Here is an 8410-nt window from a genome sequence, read left to right on the forward strand (position 1 = left end):
GCCTAGGGTTTACAGTGGACGAGAAGTGGTATGAGGTCACAGCTGTCCCTTCTTGCCAAGAGAAGGTAAATGGCATATTTGGGCTGTATAAGTAGGGCATTGCCAGGCAGATCGAGGGATGTGATCATCCCTCTATTCACATTTGTGAGGCCTCATCTGGGGTACTGTGTCCAGTTTTGGGCCCCACATACAAGAGGATGTGAAATTGGAAGAGAGTCCAGCGTGAGCAAGTGCAAATTAGGGGCTGGAGGCGCCTGACTGTATGGGAGATTCTCAGGGAATTTGGATTATTGAGTCTGCAGAAGGGAGAATGAGGAGAGATTGTATATCGCTTTCAACTACCTGAGTAGGGGTGTCCAAGACGGATGGCTAGACTGGGTTCTCGCTGAGTACCTGATTGACACTAGATTGGAGTAATGTCTAGTGTCAGCGATCGAGAAGGTTAGGAGATGGAATATGATAACTTTTCCCACCTGGAGGGTGGTGAGAGCTGTGTTGGGATGGTAGTGTGTGTGTGTGTTGGTAGGGGAGGGCTGGTGGGACTTCCGAGAGTGTGGTTTTAGCTGTGAGCGGGCGGGCGTGGCTTGATTTAGGTTGGTGTTTCGTTGGTGGGGCGTGAGAGGTGACTAGTGGCCTGCACGGGAGGTCATTTCCAGCGCGCGGTGATGTTCTATATTGCGCTATGGCGCAGTCAGCTGGGGGATCGTTGGTAGATGTGGCTATGTCTCTAGCGTTTTTCTTTTCTGCAGAACTGCTGCCTAGCCATTCAGTCCCTAGTCTGTAACAGTGAATGGGATTCTTCCATCCTAAGTGCAGGACTTTGCACTTGTCCTTGCTGAGGACAAGAGTCAACAAGAGTCAGTACAGGGGGATTTTGATTTCTTAAATCCCTCAAAATTGCAATCCAAGGCAATGCCACTTCCCCCAGGGCTGGTAGGGGAACCCTGGCCTGCCCTCTACTCCAGGTTCCTGCTCAGGGATCCTCTCATCAGCAGGCAAGGTCTACTCTGTCCTAAACCTTTCTGCCATTTCCCTGAGCCTTTTCTACTTTGCCTCTCTCAGGCTTCCACTCCAGCACCCTTCTGGGTACACCCTTCGTTTTGAGCCAGGATCCCAGGGCTTCTCTTCTCCCCCTGGATTCCCTCCTTTCCCTCTCTCTAATGCACAGAGAGTGATTGCCGGCTTCCTCCCCTTTCTGCTGCCTGCCTCCTGCCTTACACCAGTGTAGAAAGGCCCTCTGATACTTGACCAACTTGTGTGAGGATCAGGCTATTTTGGGCATTGCTGTTAGTTTCCCCTTCACAAGTCTACAATCGTGTTGGAAAAGATACAATCTGGGCCAGCTAAGCCAGAATCTCATTAGACAGGAAGGAAAAGAACAAGGATAGGAAAGAGAAGAAATAAGGTGAGGGAAGAAAAAAGGACACATCACAAGGAGAGAGAGAATCTCCTATCTCAGGTTGTATTTGGGATTTAACTGGAGCTAGTGGCATTGTCATCTGGCTTCCTCTCTCCATCTAGAACTAGTCCGGACATTGCTCAGAATTAGGACAATCCACCTTTTTTTTTTTGTCCACCAGTTAGGCCTAGTTTGTGGTGCAACCATTTTGGTTCACTGAATTATCAAACTCACACTGTCTTAATTACCAGGTATGATCTTAACACAGTCCTGGAGTTATATCAGGACACCTTTCTGTTTGGACAAATTCAGCCTTTCCGTCGTATCTTTTTCCATCAACATTTGTTACGATAAGTTATTGTCGCGTCTGTGGAACTTTCCAAAACTTTTTACAGTGGAGCTCACAATGAGAATAAATTTGTAGGCCCAAATATGAAAACGTGTTAAGCTCTTCACTCCCCAAATTACAGAAGATTGTTACTGTCAGTCATCTGCTAAGGACCAACAAAATGCCAGTCTCTGTGCTTAAGATGAAACTAAAGAGAGTCTATGGCCAAAAAGCCTAAATATAACAGATAAAGGCTGGCGAAGCAATTTCTTTCTTTCTTTTTCTTTTCTTCTTTCTTTCTTAGACCTGAAGAAGAGCTCTGTGTGTCTCCAAAGCTTGTCTCTCTCACCAATAGAAGTTGGTCCAATAGAAGATATTACCTCACCCACCTTGTCACTCTGATATCTTGGGACCGACACAACTACATTTATGTATTTATGTAAGTCAAAGCTGTCACATTTTCAAGGTGACCCAATGTACTTCATTCTAATCAGGGTTGGTGGCCAGTTTCTGATCTCAGTTATCCCAGTGTAAACACAGAGTCGCCCCACTAAAGACAATGGAATAAAGTCTGAATTCTGACCTCAGTTACCTCAATGTAAATCTAGAGTTATCTCTCTTAAATCAATGGATTTAGAGCCAGATTCTGAACTTTGCTTCAAGACTATTGGATTTCACTTGCTATAACTTGAGTAAACAGAGTGAAGCTCCACTGTTTTTAACTGGATGTAGCTTACACAAGATAACTATTTACGAACTATGGCCCAGATCTTCAAGCTATTTAGGCACTTAATTCCCATTGAAATCAGTGGGAATTAGGTACCTAAATACCTTTGAGGTTCTTGACCTGCATTTCTGATTCACTTCTATGTTTTTGGTTTGTGTGACTCCAGGTAAATATCTCCCACCCCCACCCTCTCTCCCTCAAACTCATGCTGGCATAATTGGAGCCATTTTATAGTCTCCTTTCCCCGCTGTTAGTTCAGTGGAAAATTCTCCCTAAAAATCAGTGGATCTAACACAAAACAGAGCATCAGAGTCAGATCATCCACTCACTTGCACTGGTTTGACACAGGTATAACTCCACTGACCAGAATCTTGTCCCATGTGTACACAGTATGTGTCTGATTTTCAGAGGAGCTGAGAGAATCACAACTGTGGTCAAACCACATGGCCTGGATGCTCACCTTCTGTAAATCAGCACTGATTTGAATTGAGCAATGCTAGTTTACACCTGCTAGGGATCTGGCCCAATTTGACCTGGGAAATCAGGGACTGTAGATGACAGTTTTTCATTTTCTTGCTCTGGGGTGCAATCTAGTAGACATTGCATTTCCTTCTTAAAGATGCTTTACATTTACTTTCTTAAAATAAGTGCTAAAAAAACCCTTTCCTTTTTCAGAAGATTTGTTTCCCTGAGTCAATTGAGTTTGAAAGTGTTTCACTGTCTTGAAACACAGGAAAATAAAATAAAGCACAAAGCATCTGTCATTACCTCTTCATGCACCAGACATCCTCTGCAGGAGCAACAGAAACCAGACCTCGAGGTGCTCACTCACACTTTGATCTTGTTAACACTTAGGACAGATTTCCAAAGGTGTTTAGGAACATAAAGATGCAGCCTAGTGGGATTTTCCAAAGCACCTAAACTGATGAGGTGCCTAATTCCCATTGGATAGTAGGTGGCTAATTTGAATAGGCACTTTTGAAAATCCCATTAAGGCTCAGTTCCTCAAAGGCATTTAGACACCTAACTCTCATTGATTGCGATGGAAGTTAGGTGACTAAGTGTCCGTGCACAACTTTAGGCACCTAAATTCCTTTCGAAACATAGCTCTCCATCCATTGACCTCAGGAGAGAATTTTCATTTATTTCTTCAATGGAGCAGGAGTGATCCAATGCATAGGGATTGTTTCCAGTGTACTCAATTTATGGACTAAGGGTTGGATGGCAGGAGTCCCACCCATAGGCACACTCACTTCTAGCCCACTGCCTAACCCCTTGTTCCCTATTCACACTTGTTCACCAGTTTGGCGTAGGATAGGATTAGAGCAGGACCCAATCTGTCTTTGAACCTGCTATGTCAATAACAAGTCAGACCAGAGAAGGATCATCCTTCAGATGGGAAAAGGTTTATTCAGCTTCTCAAAAGGGATTTCCAAAGGGGCTGACTAACTGGATGGTGATTTTCAATGGGAATTGGATGCCTCTTTGAAAATCCCAGCAACTATTTCGAAGTGACAAACCCAGCTTTGCCGGGGAGTCCCAATCATGCATTCGTTGACCAGGACCCCATTGTGCTAGATGATTAACCAAACAATGGTCTATTTAAGACAACATGAAATCCATAGTATAAAAACATTGTAGGAGAAAGTAGAAAATCTCCCAGGCCACACTATAGTAGCTAATGATCTTACTCACATGAGTAGCACCACGGACTTAAATTTTACCCTGAGTGGGTAAAATATATACATTGGCTTGGCAGAATTCGATGGGTAATATCAATGTTTACTTTTAAGTATTTTTTTTTTATTTTAATTTTCACAGTTATGGGAAATTATAGGGGTGGGGGTGGGAGGAGAAGTGGCCAGGCAATTATTTAATGGCAATAGACATTCAGATTAAAAAGGTTAAGCTTTATAAGCTGTTAAAACACAAATTGTCAACATCACATTCATAATATCCACACCTAGACCCATGATTATATTTTATTGTTGTTTAGGTTGCAATTTTTAAAGGTGTCTAAGAGAGTTAGGCCCACAACTCCATCAAAATTGAATGAGGTCTTGGTGCCTTAATTCCTTTAGACTCCCTGGAAAAGTCCCAGACTGACTTTAACATCTAAATGCCTTTGGCTTCTGGACCATAGATCCTTGTCAAAATGTTGTAATAGAGCTAGAAAGATGTCAAATCATGTGAAAAATAATAAGAAGCTGTGTAATTTGCATCATTGTGTTGACAGATGCGATAAAGTATTATCACAGCTTTCCAGTCATGTCCAAGTCTTCTCCAAGTTTTCAGAGAGTCTTATCAACATTTTCTGGATTGTAAGCAATGTGATTTGAATGCTTGTGGAGCTCTGGGTAAAATGGAGAATATATCATATCAGGTTGTTTCCATACACAAAGAACGAGAGCCTGATCCTCATTTAAAAAGAAGACCTCTTCCCATCATTCCAGCAGTGGAAAAGAGGTCTTTAAGAGCTTGTAAATTACAGTCACACCCATTTTAAGGCACGTTTACACTGCCAAAGAATTGAAAGTTGTCTTATTGTAAAAGAGACTCAGTTCCAGTAATATATTTTCCAAATTCTAAGCCAAATTCTTCATTATTATTATTGTTATTTGATTTTATTTAGATATCTCAAAGGATTTATTTAATATTCGTCATATGCTTTGATGGTTCACTTGATTTCACATTATCATTGGCTGCCTAAATCAATGATATCCAGACCATTGCACAATAAGATCATGTCCTATTACTGAAAGCCTTTCTCAAGATGTCCTTGACTTCTTTATATCCTTAGAGTGTAAATGAAAGGGTTAAGCAATGGTGTCACTAAGTCAGTATTGAAGACAGAGACAATTTTGTTCATGTCCAGTGCGTTCTGTTTAGAAGGCTCGACGTTTACAGGAAGATGGCAGAGCCGTACAATATAACCACAACAACGGTGAGATGGGCAGAGCCAAGTGGAAAAGGCCTTTTTCTGTACTTCCTTGGGCAGATGGGATATCTCAGGATGGTGGAGATTGATGTAAATGTAGGAGACCAGGGTGACTGAACAGGAGCCCAGGATGACAATAAAGCAGATAGTAATGTACACCATCTCAAAGAGGCGCGTGTCTGTGCAGGAGAGCTTATCCAAGCCATCTATGTCACAGAAGAAATGGTTGATGACTCTAGGGACCACCAGAAGGACAACCTGGTGATCAGAAATGCTGGCACAGAAATAGTCAGAAAGCCACCTACCCATGAGCCAATGGCCAGCTGAGTGGAACAAGGTGCTGTTCATGATGGAGCTATAGCGCAATGGGTGGCATATGGCCAAATAGCGATCATAGGCCATGACAGCCAGGAGTAGAAATTCAGTGCAGCCTAGAGAGAAAACAAAGTACATCTGCAGGAAGCAGCTGAGGAAGGAGATGGTTTTGCTTTGGGACACAAGATTGGTAAGAGTTTTGGGGATATTAGCTGTGGTGAGCCAGATCTCCAGGAAGGACAGATTGCAGAGGAAATAGTACATAGGAGTGCGGAGGTGATGGTGGGTCCCCACTAAGGATATGATGGTGATGTTTCCTGTGAGTGTGAGGAGGTACATGAACAGGAATAGCATGAAGAGTGAGATCTGCAAATAACGAGAGCCAGGGAACCCAAGCAGAATAAATTCCTTCACATTGGTTTGATTTCCCTTCACCATTGGGGCCAGGTGGTGTACCTGCCATGAGACTATGAAGGGAAGAGAAAGAAATACACAGGTGATTTTGTTAGAGACAAGTCATTGTTGACAGACAACAAACTGAGCCATCACATATATCTCAGGATTCTGAACACATTTTGTATGGTGTAGTGGACATTTAACTCTCAGTGGGAGTTGCGAACCCTAAGTACGTGATCAGCTCAGGGCATTAGACAGAGATGGGCTACCAGAGCTGGAAAGAGATCCCAGGCATCCAGATTCCCAGTTCCTTTTTCTGAGCTGTTAGAACACACTCCTCACCCCAAGCCTAAAACAGCACTAAAGAGTCCTGGCCTATATTTTCACAAGAGACTATTGATCTAGAGGTGCCTCTGGTTTTGGATCTCTGCTTCAAGACATCTTAAAGGAAGGGCCCAGCCTCTAGTGGGCAGCTTGGGCCCTTGACTCTAGCAACAAAAGGACAGTCCATTGTCGTTGCTGTTAATGATGATGATGATGGTGATACCCTAGTATTTGACATATACCTCCTCTCAACCATTGGTAATGGTGATGGTACCACAGACTTCCAGACTCCATTCACCTCTCATTTTGGTCATACTTTATAATAAGTTTCAATTAATAAATAATTGATCTTTTAATAAATGCTTGAGGAATTTGTATTGATTCCACCTCTCAAAATATGTTGCTTACAACCATGTCTTATTATCATTTGTAAAGCTTTCTAATGGTGCGCTTATAACGATCTGGAGCGTATACTGCTCATGTCTCTAATGTATTTGCAATCTATTAATAGCTTATAAGAAGGCTTGGAAAAATTCATTTTTTAAATAATTTCAATGGATTACAATGTTTATTTTTAAGCTTTATTTTTGAATTTTTGCACAATTGAGGAGAAGTAGGAGTTTTAAATTTTTTTATTTTATTTTTATCAATTAAATTTCCACAGGGTGAGAACTTATGGCAGGGACAGACAATGGGGGTGGGAGTATGGGGCACCATCAGGCAATAATTATTCAATGACCATACATGCTGAAAAGTTGTCAAGCAACATCTGCCTTACTTTCCCTACTTATCAATTTCAATTATTATTAATGAAAATATTTTGTCATTATTTTATGTGTGTATGGTGAAATAGGATTTATTGACATTTCCAGATAAAAATCTAAGCCATCCAAGCCTATTTACAAAGCTTTTATAAATAGTGCTCTAATACAAAGCGTGACCCCATTTTCTTCAGTTTAATGAGCCCCTCTGCAAACTGCACTGTCTTTAGTATGTTTTCAAAAGTGTAACTGACGTGAACTTAATAAATAATTACGTTGATGTTACACAGCATGGAATGGACTCTGTGTCCTTCTTTCTGAAATGTGCTGACTGCAGAGCTTTTTCATTCTTTCTTTTCTTTTCTTCTTGGAAAAAAAACTTATTTTTTCTCTCTGAAGACATCAGATCTGATTTGTAGTAAATAAGGGGGGAAGACTGTTTTATTTTGGAAAGTGTAGAGTCTGCATTATTTACAAACCTACAATTATTCCACAAGACAGAAAGAAGGTGAAACTGATCCGAAACTGACTATAAACACAAGAGAAATTGTCTAACCTGCTTTTATATTGTAGTGTGAGCACAGTGCAGAAGCACAGGTTGGCATTCTCAAAGAACCCTGAGGGAATTGGGCACCCACATACATTGCATTTCAGTGGAATTTGTTCACCTAACTCCTTTAGACTCTGGTGAAAATCCTAGCTTAAACCCCCCCAGCACAAACAATGAAAAGAAAATCAGAAAGCAAAATTTGTTGTGTTCAAGGAATCTAAACTAGTATTAATTTGAATGTTAGGAATAATAATAACAAGAAAACATTCTCATTTCAATTAAACTTGTGTAAATCCTACATATTCTGGGAAGATATTCAAAGAATTTTCAAAACATACTCACTGTGTTGGATATGTGGATGTATCCAGAATTGGGGGGAGGGGCTAAATGATATCACATCAGATGTAGAGGAAACTGATCTCTGAACATGGAGAGAAAACCAATATTATTAATTATTATTATTACAAAGCAGACAATAATGCTGTTTCTCTAACACACACTCTTTGAAACTTGTCAAAAGGCTCTAGCTCTCAGCCTGCCCTAATGGAGTTAACCATCAGCTATCCTTCATACATTGTTTGCATATCCCTTTATATTCCTATAATTGAAAGTAACCAATCTATATCTTGTATGCTACTGTCTTCTTAATTGCTCTGTTCAGGCAAAATAAAA

General features: G+C 41.1%; 1 pseudogene; it reads right to left on the reverse strand.

Annotated features, from left to right (window-relative positions):
* Positions 1–5196: 5196 nt before the first annotated feature.
* Positions 5197–6161, reverse strand: LOC142047661 (olfactory receptor 6F1-like; annotated as a pseudogene).
* Positions 6162–8410: the final 2249 nt, after the last annotated feature.

The sequence above is a fragment of the Chelonoidis abingdonii genome, chromosome 13, assembly GCF_003597395.2.
Source record: "Chelonoidis abingdonii isolate Lonesome George chromosome 13, CheloAbing_2.0, whole genome shotgun sequence".
Taxonomy (NCBI): Eukaryota; Metazoa; Chordata; order Testudines; family Testudinidae; genus Chelonoidis; species Chelonoidis abingdonii.